General features: G+C 44.5%; 1 protein-coding gene across 1 annotated transcript in view; it reads left to right on the top strand.

The window, feature by feature from the left end:
• The window catches only part of LOC130691199 (box A-binding factor-like), a 75,021-nt gene that overhangs the window by 25,178 nt on the left and 24,266 nt on the right, over positions 1-25,577 (top strand). The gene's annotated exons all lie outside the window — the stretch shown is intronic.

The following is a 25,577-nucleotide window of genomic DNA, read 5'->3' as shown; positions in this document are numbered from 1 at the left end:
CCGATCGAGCTGACGGATTGATTCGAGGAAGTGGCGTAGCGACTATCAAATTTGGCAATTTCCCCGTGATCAGTTTTGAAGTCTACTTCCCACTTGTCACATGCTTGACGTTGCTGATCAGTCAGGCCGGATATACTTTCTGTATACTTGCTACGTATTTCTTTGACTTCTTCATATATAGGAATCAATTCGTCACGCCATGCTGTTACTTGCAACTTCTTCAATCTGATGGCTCCCGTCTTGTGGTCTTCCACTGCCTTTCTGAGTTGTCGTTAACTTTGTGTGGGCCGCCTTTCTCTTATCACATTTCTTCTTGAGATCGTTTTCGGGAAGTAGTGGCCTCTCACTCTTCTGCCGTTCAGGTTTCAATGCGTCTACCATTGGGTTATGGCCGTCCATGTCCATATTTTCGGCTTTTGGTACGGCTTCACTCATGACGTAGAAGCGTTATTAAAGGCTGATAGAGTCACACGTTAATGAATCTCGATGATTCACGTAGATACACCGATCTTCCAGCCAGATGGCAAACGCGTGGTAGGGCTTAGCCTTCAGGCTGGCGTAGACGTCTGCCAAAGTTTTACAGGGAAAATACCCGACAATTTACGGATCAAGCGAGGGTTTTTACAAACGAGGACGAGAAATGCACGTGTTCGTCAAATTCCGGATTTCAGCACCATTTGTTACTAATTCCCCGTGTTGGGAACGTAACAGAGAGAGAGATGAGAGGGATGATGAAAAAGTAAGGGAAAATGAGAAAGGTGAATGTGATTGGGAATGACGACACTGTATTTTTAGCTGTTCTAGGTGACAAAGATGGGGCAGGAGCAATTTACTTAGTGGAAGACGAAACAAAAGGTGACTGTCTGGGTCAAAAACTTAAAACGAGACAACTGTCTGGGTGAAAACTGTTTCGGGGACAAAGAGACAACAAAAATACGACACAAAAAAACTTAGACAACTTAATTCGGCTGTACTTGACTATTAACTGGTCACAACCTCCCAAAAGGCAGACAAAGGAAAAAAAAACCAAAAAAATTACACACACTAAATTTGTAGGCCCGTGCCCCCTACAGCCCTGCCCGCGAGGGCAGCACCGTATGTGACAGCGGGACCAATCAACAAAATGAATTTAAAAATCTAGGTATATGAATCAGCTCAATTTCATCAAGGATTTTCATGAAATTCAAAAACACAAGGAGCATTGAAGTATTACGTAACAATCAATTGCTCTTAAAATTTGACATTAATTGATGTAAGAATAACTGCATTTTCCTTATGAGTTGGAGATTAGTTTTGTATGTCTGAAATAAGCAGAAATTATTATGTTGTTAAATTGCCCAAAACTAGTCATACTAAATAGTTTTTTTTCCAAGATTTAATATTATTATTTTATGGATTGAAAAAATTAGTCTTCGATATTTCAGTACACAAGTTAGGCTATTTGGCCGCTAAAAGACCTGATTTTACTTAACATTTTATCGGGTATAATTAAGCAGTTTAAGTTTTTGTTCTAGATGAATTAAAAATTGGTAACGAAGCCAAATATATCTATCTTCAATATATATTCCCCTTCTTTGCATGTTTACTCATTACCAAGAGTATACTTATTAGTTGCAGCACACTATGCGCAACACGTATGACCTCAATGAACACTTGCTAACTGGATGAACACCTGCAGCCTAGACAAATACATTCATTGTTACGGGTAAAACGCCTCTCGAATTCTCTCTTATGATTTGATTAGAAGCATGTAAAGTCATTCCCCACACGGAGAGAATGCTTTACGTAATGGTGAAAGCGATTGTTCAAACTCAACCACAATGACGGATGACATTATTCCTGGCGGGTCAAAAATTTTCTGTAGGTCTATCTCTGTAGACACTTTAGTAATTCTCATAACGTCCGTAGCTCAAACTGGTAAGGGAACGGTCCAGATAAACCTCAGAATTGTAAGACTTAAAAAAACAGAGGTCATTAAAAAAATCTGTTACTCCCGTTTCTAGTACAAAATTACAGACAGATAAAACTAAGTTATGAAATTAAGGTCAAATGTTGCGTATGATAAAGTGGCCTCAATAGTTAAGACCGCCCCTCATAAAACTTGGACCCGTGGCAGAGGCAGCGCTGCGCCTGTTAACATGCACCTTCGCTTTATGCTAGCTTAGCTTCTCGCCTTCTCACTTGGGAATTCTCCTATTCAAAAGCGCGTCCAAAACTAGTTTTCTACCGAGCACGCTTTTGGGTTTTTCTAACAACAAGAGCCAATCTATTGGAAAATCAGCTCAACTTCAGTTTATATCACCTATACCACGAAATCAAGGGCAATCAGGACAAAAGATTCCAGACGACGACGAGTCAGTTACCGTTTCTGGTACTAGCATTCAAGAGCCTCAAAGAGAGGGAGTCTCTTTCCATCCGAACGATCCGAAAATCTGGGATTATGACTAGTTTAGCTGGTTGATGCAGGACGAACAATAGGAGACCAAAAAAATCAACAAAAAGCTGCTTTGTAAATTTTCGCGGACGGGACTATTGTCATCCGTGCACGAAGAGAAGATACTGAAGTTTCCATATTCAGCCTAAAAAAACTTTCTTTTCTTTTTTGCTTGTGTGAACTCCGGAACTGCGTAGAATACAATTAAAACCCTGAAAAAGGACAAATTCAAACGTGCCAGACCAACGTATCAGACGTACAAGAAAAATGCAACAAGAAGCAATTCCAGAAGTCATAACAGTAATGAGAGAAACCATACCATGGGAATACAGAAAACTAAGGAAACTATGAGTGACGAGGGAGATTAAGTGGGAGGAAAAGAACGTAGTCCCTAGACAGACGACTAACATAACTGGTTAATTTACAACAATAGAGAAGTGGTAATACTGCTACCAGTAGAACATTATGTAATGAGAAAATTAATAGAACAAACCAACAAAAGAATTAAACGCACATGGGTTAACACTATGATGGCAGAAGTAAGGAAAAGGTTTTGGATACCAAAACGAAGGCGAGCAATAAAAAAAGAACTAAGGTGCTGTATGAAATGCCAAAATTGGAAGCCAGAACATTCAGCGAGATACCAGCTTCATTATGAATGTAGATTTCACGAGACTGTTTCCCATTTGCACCGGCGCAACAAAAAAAACAAGCAAACGCATACATTTGCCTGTTTACATGCGTCGTAGCAAGGGCGGCCCACTTACAGGCAAATACAGAACAGGAATCATCAGCGTTCATATATACGTTGAGGAGAAAATAGATTCTTCGCTAGAAGAATGTTCCGCTGTCGAGTGAAGACTAATCACCTTCCACTGATATATTCGACAAACAGCGTTGTTGCGTATCTCATGAGAGAATGGCAATAGCTTTAAAAAGTGTCAGTCTTTAAGCCCTTAATTCCCTGTCCTGTACTGTTAAGAAACTAACGAAGGTTTGTAATTCTTTATTAACAAAAAACCAAGGAATACTTCGTTATACAAGGGGGGATTTCGACGTGAATGTCGACTCAAAAAGGGAACAGAAAGAAGACTCAAAAGAACACAAATTGAGACTGAATTGACAACTTAACGAGTACTCAAAAGGTATTAACTAGATCGGACCAAGTGTGTCTCCAAGAAAACAAGAAAGAAACAAAAGAAGGTCGAACATGTAAGGGAGCCCTCTAGGGGGTTTTGCATCTACCGATCAAATCGGTGACAGCGGGCCCTTGTTTGTCACTTCGACAAACAACATTTAGTTACGGAAACAAAAACATAACATGGAGAACAAAGGAGAACTTCTGGATTCTAAAAGCGGGGGGTCGACCACAAATCGCGTCATTGCTCGCTCTGACGAGTGACAAAATTTGCTCGACAAAGCAGCTGATGATGGGAAGCACTGTTACAGCGGAAACACTACCGAACATGATTGCAGCTGGCCCCGACATGCTTCTTTTCCCCGACGAAGTCTCCCTTCTTCCAGCAACGAAATCATAGCGAGTGCCGGGCGATCAGTTTTGTCCGTTCAGTGGCCGTCATTTCCTCGACAAAGACCCGGCACTGGTCTATGTTGTGTGGCGGCAAAGGTTGGACATGATCCACGAAACACGGCACTGACGGTGTAAAGCGTGGGGCAGTTACAGTTGGTGGTGATACGGTGGGAGTGGATGTTGGGTAGCCTTGCCTCGGGGAATAGCGTGGTGGGATGGTCGACGAGATCTCCTTGCATAAGATTTTTTCGATGTAATTTCCACTGGAAATTAACGCACCGATAGTTTTTTGCTTGGCACTGGCGTCTAAGGGACGATAAGTTAACAACGCCCAGGCCCTTTGTTCCTCACACTCAAATTTTGCACAAAGTTTTTGAGTTGAGACAATAACTTCTTCTGGCGATCTTCTAACTCGTATAAATTCACTATTTTCATTTTCACTTACACTTGTTCGATCGTCGATGGAGAATAGTCACTGGCACTTTTAGTTCGACACGAGTTTGTTTGGCACAGGTTCGAGACACTACGAAGAGTTGAGACACTTGAAAGTCGACTGGCACTGCTGACTGAAATTTTCACAGTGTGGCAGACGACGTTTGAAAGAGTAATTTGCCAAAGGGTCTACAAGAGGGCGGTCCTTGACAACGTCACGTGAATTGTCAACTACGGTAATTCGATGGGGTTTTTTTTCTTCCTTTTCTTCGCATTTAAGCGAGTTTGGCAGTGAGGGTGTCTGGCTAATTTCAGGTGTACTTTCGTTTTGCGTTGCCAGCACGCATAATCTGGTCACAGGACGAGTTAGGGTATTTTTTGCGCCGGAAATGTTTACTTTAGCTACACGTACTACATTGTCGGACGTGCTAGGTAAAATTTCGACTACCTTTCCCAATGGCCACTGCCCCCGAGGAGTTAATGGATCGACAACGAGTACAATGTCGTTCACTTCGATGTTTTTCTGACTCTGGGTCCATTTTTTTCTTTCGGTGAGATACGGTAGACATTCGGTGATCCATCTTTTCCTGTAGTGATTGACAATAAGTTGACTATGTATGAACTGGTTTTCTGAGATGTTCATGTTGTCAAGATCGACGTATGCCAGTGGGATTTACGGCATTGGTCTGGCGTGCAAGAAATGGTTTGGAGTGAGAGGGTCTGGATCTTCGGGGCTTACGCTGAGATGAGTTAGCGGCTGAGCATTAAGCAAAGCCCCGATTTCAACCACAACAGTATTTAAGACTTGATCACTGACGACACTATTTCCGAGGGTCACTTTCATAGCTCTTTTGCACGATTGCACGAGCCTCTCCCAAACTCCCCGAAATAAGGTCCACTCGGCGGGGAAAAACGCCACTCGATGTGTCGACAAGTGAATTGTGCTTCTAGGTAGTCTTTGCTGTTGCGTAGTTTCTCGACTGCCTCGTTTAGCTCCTTTTCTCCAGCTACAAAATTTGTGCCGTTGTCGCTATACACAACGACTGGCTTTCCCCTTATGCTGGAGAATCGAGAAAAGTCCAATAAGAATGCCTCTGCACTGAGGCTAGCAGTCACTTCTAAATGCACTGCTCGGATGGTAATGCACGTAAAAAGGCAGATCCATCTTTTCTCGTGCCGTCGCCCTCTCCCTCCTACTTTGACAGTAGGTGGACCAAAATAGTCGACTCCTGTATGTGCGAACGGAGGCAAGAAAGGTGTTATACGATGAACTGGGAGCTGGGCCATGAGTGGTGCGACTGGTGGTGCGTTTCTCCGCTTGCAGGGAATACACTTGTTGAGTAGGGATTTGATTACTATTCGTCCAGCGGGTATCCAATACATTGTTCGAAGTTCGAACAATAAACGGTCGGCTTTAATGTGGTAATTTCGAACGTGAGCATCCCAGACTATTAGACTTGTGATCCGTTCCTCTAGAGGTAAGATCACTGAATGTCTTGTTACATAGTCGACGGGTGCTTGACCAATTCGACCACCCACTCGCATTAGGTGTTGTTCATCGATGAATGGTCGAAACTGCGTGAGTTTCGACCGGTTTGGCAGTTCCTTTCCCCTTTTTAAGAACAACACATCTTCGGGGTATGCCACTTCTTGTGCACGTTGAATGCACATTGCCAGAGATGCTTCAGTTTCGACTGGCGTCAGTTCTCCTGAAGTTACCTTCACGTTCTTCACTTTGGCACACCAGTTTGCACACCAGGCGCACTTTGTCTGAATAATATTCTACGCACTGGTCAATCACGTTATCACTGGGCTCCGTTTTCGTTGCGTAGACATGAATGGCTTCGAGATCTTGATGGTCGTTTTGTTCAATCTGATCCCACTTTGGCCATAATGGGGGTTCCAGCAACAGAAAGGCTGACCCTTGATGGAACTGCTGTAGCTCATGGAGACTGTCGGGATCCAGTCCCCTACTGCAAACGTCTGCTGGATTCATGATTTCTGGAACGTGGCGCCATTGCCGACAATCGGTGTTCATTAGAATCCTTCCAATTCTATTTCCCACAAACACTTCGTATTTGACGTTGGCTGAATGGATCCATCTAAGAACTGTCTGGGAGTCGACGTGAAACGTGATTTGGCTCAGATCCAGGTTCATCTCACGGCAAATTATTATGGCCAGGTGTAAAGCTTCGACGGCTCCTTGAAGTTCGCGCCGAGGGATAGAAAGCTGTTTTAACGGCGCGACGTGCGTTTTGGCCATGATGAAAGATACGTCGACCCTTTCACTAGCGTAAGTTCTTCGCACATATGCGACTGCTCCAAACCCTAGTTGACTGGCGTCGGCAAAGATGTGCACTTGTTGGGTTGTTGGGCGCTCTTCTTTTACTAAGCATCGCGGAACTGTGATGCGTGCTGGTTTGACAAATTTTGACACCATTTTTGAAATCGACATTTCAAGGGTTCGGGTAGCTCTTCGTCCCAGTCTACCTTGGCTCGCCATACTTCTTGTGTCAGCATCTTCATGGCGAACACCACTGGAGCAACGAACCCAAGCGGGTCGTATACGGTGGCCACCACACTTACGAGATTTCTTTTAGTAGGTGTGGCATGTAACTGAACCCTTTCTCTCACCTTGAAAGTGAACGCGTCGATTTCACTGTCCCAAAGAATACCTAGGGCGCGATCCATAGGCAATTTGTCTAAGTCTAAATCCAGTTTTGGATTGGCCAAGCCTAAGGATTTGAGCGCTGCTAGGACCTTCCTTGACGACGACGACCACTTGGTGAGATTAAAACCGCCCAGCTGCAACAGTTCCTGTAGCTGGCGGGCCCATTTGATTGCCTCTTCTTCCGAACTGAACGAATCCAGATAGTTGTCGACGTAGAAGCTTGTTCTTACGCTGGCTGCTGCATCTGGAAATTTCTTTTTGTTGTCTTCGGCTGTTTTGTTTAAGGCAAACCAACAAGTTGACGGCGACGAGACGGCTCCGAAGACATAGACTGTCATTCTGTAGGTAAGCGGTGGCGACGTGCTTTCCGGTGACCGGTACAAAAATCGAAAGGCATCTTGATCTTCTTCTGGGCCTAAAACTTGGTGATACATCTTCTCGATGTCGCTACTGATAGGAATTTGATGCTTGCGGAAGCGCAAGATTATTCCAAGCAAGTTTAGGAGGTATTTAGGACCGCGAAGAAGATTTTTGTTCAGGGAAGTACCTTCACACTCTGCTGAACAGTCGAAAACAACTCGTGTCGTGATCGTCAAACTCGTCGCACTTTGAACACCATGATGAGTCATGTAATTGTGTTTTGTGTTCTTCTTTTGGCTTCTTCAGTGGACAAGAGACGAGCATGGCCAAGGTTGATGTATTCTTGAATGACATCATCGTATCGTTTGGCGTAGCTGGGGTCTCGCCTGAAGCGCCGTTCAATTTGAAACAGGCGGCTTAGCGCCATACTGCGGTTGTCTGGTAACTCGGGTTTGTCGACCTTCCACATCAGACCGACTTGATTCCTGATGTATCTGGTGGTCCTCTTCAGAATCTCCTCTCCCCGGCGGTCGTCTGCTGACATGAGTGGGGGAGGCTGTACAGCGTCCTTCGCCTCCAGCCTCCAAAAACGCTCGACAAGTTCGGAAAGGCTCCTTTCCCCTTCCTTCGATGCGATGTGAGCTACATAATGGCTTGTTTGCTCATGTTCGCTTTGCGGGCCCAGTTTGCCTCCCAGGCACCATTCAAACGGCGTGTTGAAAGCCACCGGTCCAGTCGACCCATCCATTGGTTTACACGGTTCACTGTGGTCGTGAGCGTCTGCTACATCGAGACCAATTAGAACCGTTACTTGGTCGGATTGGACTTCCGGGAGTTTCAGGCCTTGCAGGTGTGGGAATGCCTTAGCTTGTACGCTCGAGAAGGTTGGATTTTGAGCAACTTGTAGATTATCTACTGCATACGCCCTTCTTGCTTGGAACGACGTCGACCCGTCTCGCGAACTGATGACGAAGTCCACGATGTGAGCATTGACTGGAGTACCCCCCCCCGTCGTAAGAGGTCACGTTGATCTTCGTTGTTGGCCCTGATAAACCTAGTTGAGTTCTGGCCACATCACTTCGGATTAAGGTGGAGTCGCTTCCGCTGTCTAAAAATCCAAAGGTATCGAAGACCTTCTCTCCCTGTTGTAGACGAACAGGAACAATTTTGAAAAGCACTTGGCGTGGTGTGTTTAACCCAGTGCGTGATACGGCACCAAGGAAGGCTTCGTCGACTTTGTTGTCGAAAGTTACTCGACGCGGTGGTTTCGATTCTGATGTAGTCTTGTAGTCACTGGAGATGCTTGCATTGGTTCTTGTCGAAAACTCGGAACCATGAAGTAACGTCGAGTTCTCCGGATACTTGCATCCTTCGACCGTACATCGAATCGATTTCTGTCTGCAGAGTCGACTTATGTATTTTCCCGTAAGGCATCGGAGACACCTGCCTGCTTTGAAGACTGTCTCCGCTCTTTGCGTTGGAGACATCTGCTTGAAAGTGTTACACTCTCCAATTCTGTGGATTGACTCTTTGCAAACAAAGCATGTTGGGCTGCCTCTTGTTTGGCTAAACGAGGTTGTATTGGGTAGGTTCACCCGCAAACCTCCCCCTTTTGTTTGCAGCAAGTTTGTTTCAGACGTTGAGGTGGTGACGTGATTGTTGGTCGAAACATAGTGTGTTGATTACCCTTTCCCATTCTTCTTGGGCACGACTGGTGGAATCGTTGTAAATGTTGACGGCCCCGCCATTAATTTTGCGAAATCTGAACCCTTCGACTGGAGGGTTAACCAGTCGTCCAGATCGACAATTGAAGGTACAGCAGGATGCATCTTCATCACCTTTCCTCCCCATCTTTCCCTCAAGGTCTTCGGCAGTTTGGTGACGACGTGCATGAGGTTGCCCAGCGATTCCAGCTCGCTCGCAAGTCCAGTGTTTGACAGGGCGGAGACTGCTCCATGAAGCTTGTTGGAAAATGTCTTCAAACTGGCACTGTCGTTCGGCTGCACAGACGGAAGTCGAAGGAGATTATTCAGATGTGTTTGAGCCATGATAGTGGTGTGGCCATATTCTTGATCGAGTCGATGCCAGACCACTTCGTACTTGCTTAGGTCGTGCACACAATCAGCTACCGAGTTGAGAACATGCGTAGCAAGCAACTCCTGCAGATGCGCTAGTCGAATTCCATTGTCGCTGCACCGGTTGTGGTACAGCGTCATAAACTTCGACTTGAACATTTGGTAGTTCAACGGGTTCCCGTCTAACTTGGTGATGGTGAGAGGTGGAAGTGCTGGCATTTTTAAAGAATCAACAAGTTGGCAGATGAGACTAGAATCAGATTTTGGGTCGCTCTTTGACTGTTGCTGGGTGCTAAACGATGGATCGTTGGACATATCGATAGTTGTTCCTATGCTGTCTATTTGCTCGCCCGTTGTCCCGACTCTTCTGCATTGCTCCAACAGGTTGACTGCCCGTGGTGGTGAGGATGGGGTAATGCCTTGCGGCCATCCTAAAGCTTCGCGGCGCTGAGACAACATGCCTTGTATCGACGTGTCCAGCCGACCTTGGGATGATACGTTTCCCCTCGGGGCACTGTCTAGACAATTTTGTGCACGTCTGTTGTACAAGGCATTTTAACCTTTCAAGTTCTTTGGACTGCGACTCACTATTTTTCTGAATAGCTTCTAGTTTCTCTTCGACTTTCTTTGAACTGGACTCGTTCTCTTCCACCATTTGGCCTATCTCAGACTTGAATCGAATGTCCATCTTCTTTTCCACAGTTGCTAAAGATTTTCGTTAACCTCATGGATCGATTGTAGAATTTGTTCGATCGCGTGTAACGATTCACTCTGCCATCTGGCTTGCACAGATGACTTCTTGATGTCATTTACAATGTCTGACAAAAGCTCCCCATGTCGGTTTAGGACGTTTTGAGTGTGACGAGCTTGGGTTTCGAGCTGGTGGATCTTTACAGATACAGTCGAATGCTTTTTTATACTTGCTTTTGTCACTGTTGAGTTGATAGTGACTGACGATGCAAGTGATTATACAGTCGACCGCGATGCTAGATGTTGGTTGATTTCTGACAGTACACTCTGGTGGTCTGTCGTGAACTGTACTTCCCAGCGTTCACATTCGGCTCGGCGTTTACCTGGTAGATTGGTAACTGTCTCCACATATTTTTCGTGACGCTCCATGGTGCTATCGAACAGGCGTACGAGTTCAGTGCGCCAGATGCTCAAGGCCTTGCTGAGGCGAATGCCTTGACAATGTTGACGGATACAGTCGTGGATCCTGGTCGACAGCGTGGTATGCTCCCTCTTCCGTAAACCTCGTGATTGCGTAAGACTGGGAATTGACAAGTCGTGACTCATATTTCCACCATGGCGATCTGGCCCCGGCTCAGCGATTTTTAAGGCCTTTTCAGATTCTTCCTTAGTGGGTTTTGAGATGACTCCTATACTTCCTCCATGATGAACCGGCCCCGACTCAGCGGTTTTTACGGCCGTTATAGGTTCTTCCTTGGTGGGATTCGTGGCAATTCCTTGGGTCTCACTCATCTTGCAATTGAAGTAGAGTAGCACAAATGCTTAACAGACACAGGATGTAGACGATATAAACGGATACAGTTCGAAAGGTTGGTCGACCAGCGTGGACACGGAACTTGAACAACACGAGGTCGCTACAGTACAAAGTTGGACAGCTGGAAATGGAGATTTACACTATTCGATTTCCAGAGTCCCGGGTTTCGGCACCATTTGTTGCGTATCTCGAGAGAGAATGGCAATAGCTTTAAAAAGTGTCAGTCTTTAAGCCCTTAATTCCCTGTCTGGTACTGTTAAGAAATTAACGAAGGTTTGTAATTCTTTATTAACAAAAAACCAAGGAATACTTCGTTATACAAGGGGGGATTTTGACGTGAATGTCGACTCAAAAAGGGAACAGAAAGAAGACTCAAAAGTACACAAATTGAGACTGACTTGACAACTTAACGAGTACTCAAAAGGTATTAACTAGGTCGGACCAAGTGTGTCTCCAAGAAAACAAGAAAGAAACAAAAGAAGGTCGAACATGTAGGGGGGCCCTCTAGGGGGTTTGCCTCTACCGATCAAATCGGTGACAAGGGTCAACAAACACCAATTCCCGAAACCGACTTCATACTCAATAATAATGGGTGTGATGGGTTTACATGATAGTCTGTCAGCAGAATTGCCACCGAAAAATGCTACTGGACGCACGTAAAGAAATCGAAGAAAACCAATTCGATACAGAGATGTAGGTCTAATAACCTAAACGTATGTTACTAATAAAAGAGAAGCACTCCTCGCGATCCATTATAAGGCACGCCATCTATAACAGTGATACGAGTTCAAATAGAAGTCACGACATTTTTCACGCTCGTTGAGTTAAGCTCCTCACACACAACAACTCTCAGCAAGGTCTCAGCAAGGCGAAAATAGTATCTTACGCTAACTTGGGCGCTACATCCAACCTCAGCTACGACCAACAGGCCGCGGACGAATGGGCAAATCGTGATGTCCAAGGACATAGGGTGGCGACGCCGATGATCGTCATCTACGAGCTCGGCTGGGCTCAACCCCATGTGGAAACACTCCAAGTAGTCTGCCAGACACCGCTGTCCATGGAATCCGAAAATATTGACTCATGGGACCTGGAAAGATGCCACCATAAACGACATTTTGAAGAAAAACGGCCGCTCTGACTACAAAATTCAACGAGCAGCCTCTTCGTCGAAAATGAGAGGAGCGTAGTGCATACCTTAAAGCTGATACTGGATTTGGATCTAGCAAAACGTCATCCATTTCTCTACAACTGCAAACCATAGCTGTGGAACACACCTAGGAAAGGTCTGCGGAGAGACCAGGAGGAGCAGCATAAGGTCGCCAGCAAGACAAAACATCGAACATTTTAAAATTATTTCCGATATCTCCCTATGGTCAGTAGCATGTCCATATTACCCGGATATTTTAAAGACATTCTTTTCCTCTCTTCACTTTATATTCTACTTTAAAATGGAATAAACACAAGCAGCAAGCAACAGGAAGCTCCTGTTGGCAGAAACAGGGGTATGCTTCGGCGGAAACATCAGCCGATTTGATAGGGACAGATTCTGAATCCGCCTGGATCGGGGCATCCTCCTCAGTGGCAGTAACAACGGGTTCAGAGATCAAACCGACCTTGCTGGATGATTGTTGTTCCATGGCCGGCCTTATTCCCTCTTCTTCGCTCTTCTCGCCAGTCTAAAGTAGTAGGAGACATTCCACAATGCTTTGTGTGGTTTCCTCAACCGACTTGCACGAACAGGAACATTTTCGGCTGCACCGAGAACTCCTTGGACCGGAGAAGCATCTACAGCACATTCGTGCTGGATGGAAATTGGAGTGTGTTCCTCGCAGACAGGATCTTCAACCGGAGAAGGCAATCCTCGCCCTTCAACGGAAACACGCACTACGTGTTTCATGAACCAGATCCAAACAGCATCAAATATACAGTACCCTCACTTATTATCCGAACGCTAAGGGTTTTTGGGGCTATTTTACATGGCGTCTTATGGCGGTAGGTTGTCTTGCACAAACGCAAAAAAGGACCAGTAAAAATGATGACAAAAAAATTAAAATTTTCTCCTGGTGTTGAACTGAAATACTGGAACTGAAGTGAATAATGGACTATCCAGCCATATTTTTTTTTTTTTATCTATAAGACTTTTTGACTAGCATGCTAATCATGCATTAGCAGAAAACCACGCTAAGCTTGTAGAATGCCTAATGACACTACATTAGTTTTTGAAAAAAATTTTAAAATACAAGGACGTGTTTTCTAGACCACGAATTTACGTTAATCGATAGGATGTTCATTAAACTATATCCCTCTTTAGTACTATAACTTCATATTAAGTATATTAGGAAAGAGCATTTCTAGGGAATAGTTTATTTTCTTTCCACTCGAGGCACTGAACTCATTGCGTAAAAGCAGACAGAAATGCGGCTGCTTTTACAGCAAACTGTGTTAGCTGTCACAGAAAAAAAGCGTTGAGCTCAGCTCTAAAAGGATCTGCTAGTTGATCTTCTGTTGAAATTTGCTTATCTTTGATGTCACCAGCCTCTTGACGATCCCGAACAAAATAGTTTCGGACTTCTATGAGCTTGGTCCGTTGATGTAATATTGGATTCTAAATTAGATCAATAGTTGACCTATTATCGCACATCAAAGGGATTGGCCCAGCCCATCCTGGAGAAATCTATGCCATCAGTAGGCTTTAGGTTTTTGGCGTATTCTTCATCTCGTCTTTTCGTTCATCAAGTCTTTTGCGGCACACTTCTATAGGGTGCTGGGGAACGTTGCAACAATGATATCTGCAAAACGTGTGTGGTTGCTGCCTGTGGTTGGATCGACCACCTCTTCTTAATCCCCGACCATGGTGCGTCGATGTAGAGACGTGGCTGTTTGGATTCTTATGGGATGGAAAGTTGTAGGCGAAGAAGGCTACATCGTTGGCATCCGGCTGACCTTTACTCCAGCGCTTTGCCATCGTTTCTTCCTTGAGAAAACGAGAAGTCCGTTTGAACATTATCCTTTTTGATGCGGGAACACTATCCCATGCTGTAGTGAAGCACCTATAGCTCGGTAGTAACGTGCAGATAATATTTGTCATTATCTGCATTTCAGTAACAGGGGCGTCAACATCGTGTAGTTAGATGCCACCGTTTCAATTTCAGTGATGCGAGACATGATGTCATGTTCAGGTTGAAAACGATTTTCAAAGAACCTCTGCTGCAACACGTGCTGATTTTCAACTGTGTTTCTTAGGTGTTTAGCTGATAAACGCATCCACATTTCATGTGCTGTGTTGCAGTCGACTAGTATTCATTGTTGTTGAGTTTCAATTGTTGCAAGCGGATAATTGCGAGCCAGAATATCTTTCTCTTGTCAGCTGGATCTTGCTACGATGTTAGTGAGTACACCATGTTACAGATCTCGAAAGATCGATAATGGCTTTTAAGACCGACAGTCTTGAGAGCCCTGGTTCCCAACTTATCAAAATAATGAAACTATAGAAGACGCGATTTTGAATTGACTGTATTACCTGAAGAAGGGACACACTTCCGTTGCTCTTTAGCTCACACTTTCTGAAGGGGGTTTGGCAACTATCTGCGTTGAGTTTTGCATGCTATCTGAGTGTGGATCGACGACCACTCGAACAAGAAAACACAAAAAAGAAAATATTAGACTACCCAGACCCGCCACCACTTTTAGTGACTGATAAGGGAGCCCTCTGGTTTCCCAGCGGATCTTACCCCTACCGATCAAATCCGTGACAGCGGGCCCTTGTTTGGTACTTAACGAGCAACGCTCAATTATAAGGAGACATAGCAGGGAGAAAGGGAATTTCTGATTCACAAAATGAACGATGGAGATGTCGACCAAGAAAGAAACCAAAAAACGCGCAACATATGTCACATTATTGGTTGCTCTGTCGAGTGACGAAGCCACCCCGGCAAAGATGTTCGTGTTGGCTTGCGCTGTTGCAGCGAAAACAGTATCGAGGGTGAGCGCAGCTGGCTCCTTCGTGCCTCACGTCTTTGGTAAAGGAGCCCTTCTCCCAACAGCGAAAGCATAGGGAACGTTGGATGATCAGCTTTGCCCGCTCGGAGGCTGTCAATATTTCCAGGAAAACTCGACACCGGTCTAGGGTGTGTGGAGGTAGATTTTCGATGTTGTCCACGAAATACGGCACCGACGGAGTAAAACGTGGGCTAACCAAAGCTGACGGGGATACCGGGGAAATGGAAAAAGAATCGACTGTCGCCTGCTGCCCCTCCTTTACGCGTTGGCAAGAGTTATCGTGTGACTTAACTAGCCTTAGGGAATGACGTGGTGGGCCGATCGCCATGATTTTCCTTCATAGAGTTCCCTTCATTTGATCTCGACTGAAATTAAAGGCTACGATCGTATCTTTCACTTCACTGGCATCTAAAGGACGTTGATTGAGCAATACCCAAGCTTTCTTTTCTTCGCGATCAAAATTTTCCACTACACTTTTCCGTTCGACCAAGAGTTTCTTTCGACGACGATCGTTGATTTCTTCCATCTTCATAGGTTAAGACTACGGACACAATATTTGTTGATGTTCACAGAAAGGGATGGACACTAGCACTTACCAGTTCGACAAAGTTTCGTTGTTTAAAGGCCCAATTGCGAGACACTGAGAAAGACGAATGTGGCTGATGGTTGGCAATTTTCTCCTGATTTTAAGGCAGTGTTGCACACTACGTTTGACGATGTCCGAAAGGGTGACCTTGTCGATGGGTTCACTGGAGGGCGGTCCTAGACAGGGTCTCGTGTATACTGTCAACTGAGGTCATTGGATGGTCTTCCCTCTCTGGTGGTTGGGCAGACTTGGCAGTGTGGGTGTCTGGCTCCTTTCGACTACTTTACTTAATGGCCACTTACCTCGAGGAGTTAATGGGTCGACTACGAGTACAAGATCATTCACTTCGATGTTTCTGTGATGCTTAGACAATTTTTTCCGTTCTGTAAGATACAGCAAACACTCTCTTCCAGTAGTGGTTGAAAATTAGCTGGCTTTGTGCGAACCGGTGTTTTGAGATATTTACATTATCGAGGTCGACGAATGCCAGCGGAACATACGGCATTGGTCTGGCGTTTAGGAAGCGGTTTGGAGTAAGAGGTTCGGGATCTTCTGGATTTATGCTATCAACGACTGGCTTTCCGCCTGTGCTAGAAAATCAGCAAAAGGCCATGAGAAATGCCTCTGCGCTGAGGCTGGCCGTTACTTCTATATTTACTGCTCGTGTTGTAAGGCACGTAAACAGGCAGATCCATCTTTCTTCGTGTCGTTGCCCTCTCCCCCCTACTTTGACAGTCAATGGACCAAAGTAGTCGATTCCTTTATGAGCAAATGGGGGCAAGAATGGCGTTATGCGATGAACCGGTAATGGTGCCATGCGTGGCCTTATTGGTTGTGAGTTTTCGCTTGCAGGGAATACACTTGTTTAGTAGATTATTAATAACCCTACGTCCATTGGTTAAATACAATCAATACATCGTTCGAAGCTCACACAACAAGCGGTCGACCTTAATGTGGTAATTTCGAACGTGAGTATCCCAAACGAAGAGATTTGTGATGCGTTCCTCTGGGGGAAGAATCACTGGATGCCTTGTCACATAGTCGACCGGTGCTTGACCAATTCGACCACCCACTCGCATTGGTTGTTGTTTATCAACAAACGGTCGAAACTGCTTGAGTTTTGAACGAACGACAAATCTTCTGGGTATTCCACTTCTTGTGCCCGTCGAATGCATATTGCCAGAGCTATTTGCTTTTCAGCTGGCGTCAGCTCTCTTGCAGTCAACCTTAGTTTCTTTGCTTCCGCACGACAATTGGTGATGAACCGAGAACACCACGCAAGCACTCGTTCAGGGCACACTTTGTTTGAATAATATTCCACACACATGTCGATCACGTTGTCCCTGGGTTCGGTCTTCGTTGTATAGACGTGGAGACTTTATGGTCGTTTCGTTCGATCTGATCCCACGTTGGCCATAGTTGAGGTTCCCATAATAGAAAGGCTGGCCTTTGATGGAAACGCTGGAGTTCTTTGAGGTTGTTGGGATGCAATCCTCTGCTGCAGACGTCTGCTGGATTCTGGATTCCTGGTACGTGGCGCCATTGTAGACAATACTGTTCATTAATACCTTTCCGATTCCGTTGCCCACAAACATTTCATATTTGACGTTGGCAGACTGGATCCATCTCAGAACTGTCTGGGAGCCGACATGAAACATGGTTTGAATCAGATCCAGGTTCATCGCACGGCAGATTATTATGGCTAGATATAAAGCTTCGGCAGCTCCTTGAAGTTCGAGCCGAGGGATCGAGAGTTGTTTTAGCGGTGCGATAGGTGTCTTGGCCATAATGAAAGATATGTCGACTCTTTCACTGGCGTATGTCTTCCGCCCCTACGTGACTGCTCCAAACCCTAGTTTACTGGCGTCGGCAAAAACTTGTAGCTGTTGAGTTATTGGATGATCTTAATTAACGAGACATAGAGGAACTGTGATGCGTTCTAAGCCTGACAAACTTTGACACCATTTTAGGAATTGAAATTTCAATGGCTCGGGTAGCTCTTCATCCCAATCTAATTTGGCTCGCCTACTCTTGCTTCAATATTTTCATGGCGAACACCACCGGAGCGACGAATCCAAGCGTCGTAAACAGTGGCTACCAAACTTATAAGATTTCTCTTTGCAGGTGTAGCGTACGACTATATTTTCTCTCAAACTTTGAAAGTAAAAGCATCGATTACACTGTCCCAAAGGATCCCTAGGGCGCGATCTATAGGCAATTTGTCCAAGTCTAGGTCCAGCTTTGGGTGGGCTAGTCCTAATGGTTTAAGGGCCGTGAGAACCTTTCTTGTCGACGAAGACCATTTAGTGAGGTTAAAACCCAAGTAGCAACCAAGTAAACTGAGAAGGTAGTTCGGTCCACGAAGAAGATTTTTATTTAAGGAGGTACCCTCGCACTCCGCGAACAGTCGAAAACCACTCTTGTTTTTCCGTCGAAGTTGACGAGCTTTGAACACCGTAATGAGGCATGTAGTTTGTCTTTAATGTTTGTCCTTTTGCTTCTTTGGTAGATAAGAGACGAGCATGGCCAAGTTTTATATATTCTTGGATTACGTTATCGTACCACTTGGCATAGTTGGAGTCTTTTTTGAAGCACCTTCGATCTGGAAGAGGCGGCTTAGCGCCATACTGCGGTTGTCCGGTAACTCTGGGTTGTCGGTCTTCCACATCAGGCCAGGTTTGATGGTGATTCTTTATGTATCTGGTGGTCCTTTTCAGAATTTCCTCTCCCCGTCGATCTTCTTCCGACATGGGTGTGGGAACTTGCACAGAGTCTTTTGCCTCCAGGCTCCAAAACCGTTCGACGAGCTCGGCGAGGCTCCTTTCCCCTTCATTTGAAATGATATGAGCAACATAAGGACTTGTTTGCTCGAGTTCGCCTTGCGGGCCCATTTTTCCTCCCAAGCACCATCCGAAAGGCGTATTGAAAGCTAACGGCCTGGTCGACCCATCTATCGGTTTATGCGATTCGCTGGGGTCGTGGGCGTCTGCTACGTCGAGGCCAATTAGAATCATCACTTGGTCGGATTGGACATCCGGTAGCTTCAGGTTTGCAGATGTGGAAATACCTTTGTTTGTAAATCCGAAAATGTCGGATTTTGAGCAACTTGGAGGTTATCTACTGAATAAGCTCTTCGTGCTTTGAATGATGTCGACCCGTCTCGCGAACGGATGACGAAGTCTATTATGTGAGCGTTGACTGGAGTAACTCCCCCATCGTAGGATGTCACATTGATCTTTGTTGTTGGCTCGAATAAACCTAGTTTGGCTCTGTCCACATCACTTCGGATTAAAGTCGAGTCACTCCCGCTGTCTAGAAATCCAAAGGAATCAAAGAAATTCTCTCCCTGTTGTAGATGAACGGGAACAATTTTGAAAAGTACTCGACGTGGTGTGTTGGACCCTGTGCGTTACGCTGCACCAAAGAAGGCTTCGTCGACAATGATGTCTTCTTTTGCTGGTGCAGTTGTGTGGTCGCTGGAATTACTTGCATTGTTTTTTTTATGGTGAACTCGGAACCATGAAGCAATGTTTGGTGCCCTGGATACTTCGACCAGTCGATTTCATTCTGCAGAATCGACTGGTGTGTCTGCCTGTAAGACATAGGAGACCCCGGCCCGCTTTGAAGTCTGTCTCCGCTCTTTTTGTTGGAGACATCTGTCTTATGGTGGTGCAATCTTCAATTCCGTGGATTGAATCCTTGCAAACAAAGCAAATTGGGCTGCATGATTTGCCTGTAGTTTTACTAAGCGAGGCTGTATTGGGTGGGTTTACCCGCAGACTTCTTCCCTTTGTTTGAAGCGAGTTTGTTTCAGACGCTGACGTGGTTACGCGATTGATGGTGGAAACATGGGGAGTTGGATATCCCTTCCCATTTTTCTTGGGAATGGCTGGTGGAGTCGTTTGAAGTGCTGAGGGGCCAGCCATTAATTCTGCAAAATCCTTTGACTGGAGAGTTAACCAGCCGTTCAGATCGACAATTGACGGCACAACGGGATGCATCTTCATCACCTTTCCTCCCCATCTTTCTCTCAAGTTCTTCGACAGCTTGATGGCGGCGTGCATCAGGTTGCCTGGCGACTCTAATTCGCCTGCGAGTCCCGTTGTTGACAGGGCAGAGACGGCTCCATGAAGCCTGTTGAAGAATATTTTCAAACTGGCGCTGTCGTTCGGCTGCACGGACAGAAGTCGAAGGAAATGGTTGAGATGCGTCTGAGCCATAACAGTAGCACGGCCATTTTCTTGGTCGAGCCGATGACAGACTACATCGTATTTGCGCGGGTCATGCACACAATCAGCTACCGAGTTGAGAACCTGTGTAGCAAGTAGCTCCTGCAAATGCACTAACCGGATTCCATGTCGCTGCACGGGTTGTGGTACAGCAGCATGAATTTCGACTTGAACATTTGGTAGTTTAACGGGTTACTGTCGAACTTGGTGATGCTGAGCGGTGGAAGTACTGACATTTTCAAGGAATCGACAAGTTGAAAGATGAGAATAGACTCTGATTTCGGATCGTTCCTGGGCTGTTGCTGGCAGCCAAACGATGGATCGTTGGACATTTCGGTAGTTGTCTCCATGTTATATATTTGTTCACCCGTTGTCCCCGCTCCTCCGCCTCGCTACAAGAGGCTGACTGCCTGTGGCGGTAGGGATGGGGTGCTGCCTTGCGGCCATCCTAAAGCTTCGCAGCGCTGAGACAACATCCCTTGTATCGATGTGTCCAGCCGACCTTGGGATGGTATTGTTTCACCCTCAGGGCATTGTCTAAACAGTTATGCACAAGTATGTTGTACAACGCCTTTCAGCTTGTCGAGCTCTTTCGACTGCGATTTACTGGTCTTCTGGATGGTTTCGGGTCTCTAGTCTACTTTCTTCGCGTTTGACTCATTCTCTTCCACTATTTGGCCAATCGCCGACTTGAGTCGAATTTCCATCTTTTCGACAACTGCCAAAGATTTTTCGTTAATTTCATTGATCGACTGTAGATGGTGTTCGATCGCATTTAAGGATTTTCTCTACCGTCTGGCTTGCACAGGTGACTTCTTAATGTCGTTGACGACGTCTGACAAAAGCTCCCCGTGTCGGCTTAAAACGTTTAGGGTGTTACTAGCTTAGGAACGCTTCGAACTGTTGGATCTTTGCAGATACAGTCGAATTGTCCTTTACACTTGCCTTTGTCACCGTCGAGTTAATAGTGACTGACGATGCACGTGACGATACAGTTGACCGCGATGCTAGGTGTTGGACGATCTCTCACGGTACACTCTGGTGATCTGTCACGAACTGTATTTCCCAGCGTTCGCACTCGTCTCGGTGTTTACCTGGTAGATTGGTAACTGTCTAAACTTTTTGTCGTGAAGCTCCATGGTCCGATCAAACAGTTGCACGGTGCGAAGCTTAGTGCGCCTGATGCTCAACTGGCCTTCGCTGAGACGAATGCCTTGATGATGTTGGCGGATACAATCGTCGATCCTGGTCGACAGCGTGATGTGTTCTCTCTTCCGCATACCTCGTGCTTGAGTAAGACTAGGAATCGACGAGTCGTGACTCATGTTTCCGCCATGGTGAACCGGCCCCGACACAGCGATTTTTAAGGCCACAGCAGATTATTCCTTTGCGGGATTTGCGATGATTCCTTGGGCCCCACTTATCTTGCAATTCAGGTAGGGAAGCACCAATGTAGAAAATGCTTAACAGACGCAACCAATGTGAATATGAAAACGTGAGCAATTTGAGGTCGATACAGTACAAAGTCGGCAGCTGGAAATGGAGATTTACACTATTCGATTTCCAGAAATCCCGGGTTTCGATACCATTTGTTACACATCTCGAAAGATCGGTAATGGCTTTTACGACCGACAGTCTTGAAAGCCCCTGGTTCCCTTAACTTATCAAGATAACGAAACTAAAGAAGAAGCGAGCTTGAATGGACTGTATTTGGAAGGACACACTTCGGTTGCTCTTTAGCTCACACCTTCTGAAGGGGGTTCGACAACTATCTGCGTTGAGTTTTTCAGGCTATCTAGGTGTGGATCGACGACCCACTCGAACAAAAAAACACAAAAAGGACTATATTAGACTACCCAGACCGGCACCCACCTTTAGTGACCGATCAGGGAGCCCTCTGGTTTCCAAGCGGAGCTTACCCCTACTGATCAAATCGGTGACACACGATTTCTAACATCCTGTGACGGAATGTAATAATTATCATCAGTGAGTGTACAAAGATAAGCATTCTGTACAGCATATCTCAGCAGGGAGAGATTCTTCCCTCCCTTCCCTCGAAAAGTTTTGTCCGTATAACTTCGCGATATGGATTACTTATCTCAATGTTGACATCTTGTATTTTGCGTTGGTTGGTACCTGGGCCAGTAACCTGTTGATTTCTTTATACGGTTCTCTTTTATATGATGTGAGGCATCTGTATTTTTGGTACAGGCAAAACGTGTGTTTACAACATAATTCGTACGTAGACAAGGTATTTTCTACATGGTATGGCCAATTACCTGATTGATGTGATATGAAGAAATAAGGAAGATAACTCACGAGAATGGTTATTACCACGTTGTCTAAAGAAAAAAAAATGGATATGAAGTAGTGGTCGATCATCAGACTGAAAAAGACGTGGGTTGCTACTATACAGCAACCATAAGAGGACAACTTAACTTCTGTCCTCTACCGGTCATTTCTTTATCACTCTTTTGTTACGACAAGAAATGCCATCTGGTAGCGTGTGTTATGGAAATTCAACATATAGTGTGATACAATCAGTTACAGAAACTACATTCAAACCGCATAAAATACACTGTTTTCAATGTAAATATAGTTTGATGCAATGAGTTTCATGAAACAGATCAAAACAACATCAAATAGCCGTGTAGTCAATGTGAACAAAGTGTGATGCAATGAGTTTCGTGAACTACATTCAAAAAGCATCAAATATGCATGTATTCGATGTGAGCATAGTGGAAACAATATGAGTTTCAAAATGCTGAACCTTCAATTAACTTTAAGGCTAATTACAAAATTTCAAATGACGAAACAAAATTGGCATCTTACTTCATTACTGTCTGGTAGATCCTGATTCGGGTCTACACAACATTGGATGTGCTGTAAAACTGAGGACGTTGGAAGAAGCAAAAATAGATTTGCAAAACTAACCAAACGAGATTTCCCCACATTGATTCACAATACACGAACAATTGGCATACACAAATCTAGTTGTTTTGCTGTCCATACGATTGGCGATGAAATAGGACTAAAACGCAATAGGACTGGGAAACGGTACTGAAAATTTCCAGTCCTATTTCTACAGGAGAAATTTTATTTACTTGTTTAGAAAAAGCCATGAAATTAACGGGAATATACTAGATGGTTAGTAGCTTCATAATTCAATTTACCCTGTTCAAAAACTACAAGCTTTCGGGAAAACGGCTGGACTCACGCAATGCAAAGCCTTTGCAATGACACATTTGAAACCATGCTGACATCTTACGGACCGCAACCAAAATTTTAAAAATTATACGATTAACCTCGATGGATTGGAATTCAATTAAAATATTCATCTTCCTATTGGATTTGTTAATTTCAATGACAAACCTTACGCATCCCGTAATAACACTTAAAATGAAATTCAAGACAATATTGTGTTACCGCCGCAGACGCTTGCACACTTTTCTCGTTATGAAAAGGTCGTACTATTTTACTATGAACATCAAAGTAATCCTGCATATACTGTCGTCATCTTTAATCACATGAATATTATGCCCGATATAGCCGCCGCGATAGACGAACAACCACCCAAACAATTTGTATTACACCACAAAACCAAGCGCAACCAATATCTTATTAACAGCAACAGGGATTGAAACTTATACTTCCTGTTGGGAGACTACAAAAAATTATTTCTTCATCGGTACACCATGTCTTTTCGCCCTATTCTCCTTACGCACCTCTATAGTTGTGGTTTCTTTAAGCTCATCTGGGTCGTGTGCTTACAGCCACGGACGGTTCAAAACCAACACTTACCTTATCTGTTCCAATGCATCCAATCTGGTTAAAAATCGTAATCTCACGAAGCCATATATATATTTTCAATATATATTCTCCTTCTTCGTATTTTTAATCACCATCAAGACTTCTTAGTTGCAACACAATATGCGCAACACGTGTGATCGAAATGCGTTGGCTGCACGCGCGACGCATGATGTTCCATGGTGAACCCAAAAACTCATGAGCATCAGTCAAGGAATTGCTTCTGAGTCGAGTAGTTGCCTCAAGCCATTTCGTTGCGTTTGCCTTGATTAGCATTTGGTTATAAGCATATTTTAATTTTAGTGCTTTCATAGTTCTGCTTGACTTAATTAAATCAATCTGACACGCAGTGCTACCGGACAGTTTAACTGTAATCTGCATTACTTATTCAAATCCTTATCTCTGTGTCCCCAACGTAAAAACGAGTGTATTTCGTTTCGTTTTCATCTCGTTTCTCTTCCACTTATCCCGTTTATGATACAGTAGTATTGTGTATATAGTAAGGTTTAATTGCAATTATCTTCTTCACTTCTGTTTCCAAACTGTTTCTTTTTCCTTGTTGTATTCGCTTGCCCTTATTATATTATTATGACTTAGCCTAGAAAAATACATTCATCATTGTTAGTAAAACGCCTCTCGAGTTCTCGCTTATTATTTGTCTTAACATACGTAAAGTCATTCCCACCACGGGCAAAATGCTTTAAACATTCATTCGTTTAATATAAATTTTTCCCATTACGTTTGCGTTTCCTACTGCAGGAACCAGCCTTCTGTCGAATTAGTGCTTTCAATTAAATTGCTACCGAGTCGATAATGGGCATAGCAGTTGATATAAACGTTTTCATCAACAGGCGTATATATGTATTATGCTATCGAACCGATTTTTCCTTGCCGTGTTTCAGCGCCGCCATTGGCTGTATTTTGAACTAAATCCATATTTTTTGGTTGGAATGAACGGATTAAGCACTTTAAAACGTACAAACACATGTTATTAAAATTGGTTTTAGCAATTTTAGACAATAGTGCAAATTGGTTTAATGACTTTACGTAAAATAATAGCCTTCTAAACGAATTCAGGCGGAAAACAATAGAACAAAATGACTTATTGTGCTACTTTTCTCTTTGTCTTTTAATGTTATCAGAATTTTTAAACAACTGTATTACAAAACGACACTTTTCGTGTCGTTTTGCTCGTCGTGTCGTTTTGTTTTTTTCCATTTATTAATTATAGGCACTGAATCACGGCAGAGAAAAATCGGTTCAATAACCGAGCCGGTTCGATAGCTAAGGGTTTCTAGAAGTGGACCGGCACTGTATCTAATATAATGACCAATCGTTGATGGGGCATCCTCTTTGTGGTAGAACCCTATTGTTCGTAAAATAATGCAGGAATGGTTGAGGTATTAAATTCTAATATGAGAACCCCCTTCCCCCTATTCTGGGTAGTTGCGTAGAGATCAGCACTACCCCTGTGCTATTCGCTTTTACATTCCCATACTATCAAAATCTGTGTGATGAAAGAATAGAGGATAGGTGGCTCTGAGATCGGCTGCTCGGTTATAGAACCATTCAGTTATAGAACCGCGCACAGGCCGGTTCTATAACTAGACCGACACTGTACCTTTTTTCGATTTGGCGCCCTTCAAGCCATTATTTTCCAAAATGACGGTGAGTATACTCGGTTTGCCCATCAAAGCCGTCCCAACAAACCCATCTCTGCAAATCGTCTATCTAATTCGCCCACGTTGATAATTTTTGGTGAAGATCTGTGGAAAATCCGAGTTTTCGAGAACCGGACCGATCCCAAACACTAGTTCGTGCATGGTGTATTAGCATGGTGTAACAACTCTTGGTTATAACGGCCTATCTCGGCAGAAGCCTGTTTGTGGTCTAGGTTACCTTTAGTCAGAGACGCCTACTGGCCGATGTTGAAGTAAGCGGTAAGG

This window comes from Daphnia carinata, chromosome 1 (genome assembly GCF_022539665.2).
Source record: "Daphnia carinata strain CSIRO-1 chromosome 1, CSIRO_AGI_Dcar_HiC_V3, whole genome shotgun sequence".
Lineage (NCBI taxonomy): Eukaryota > Metazoa > Arthropoda > Branchiopoda > Diplostraca > Daphniidae > Daphnia > Daphnia carinata.
The sequence above is the reverse complement of the archived record's forward strand: the minus strand, read 5'-3'. Positions and strand labels throughout refer to the sequence as shown.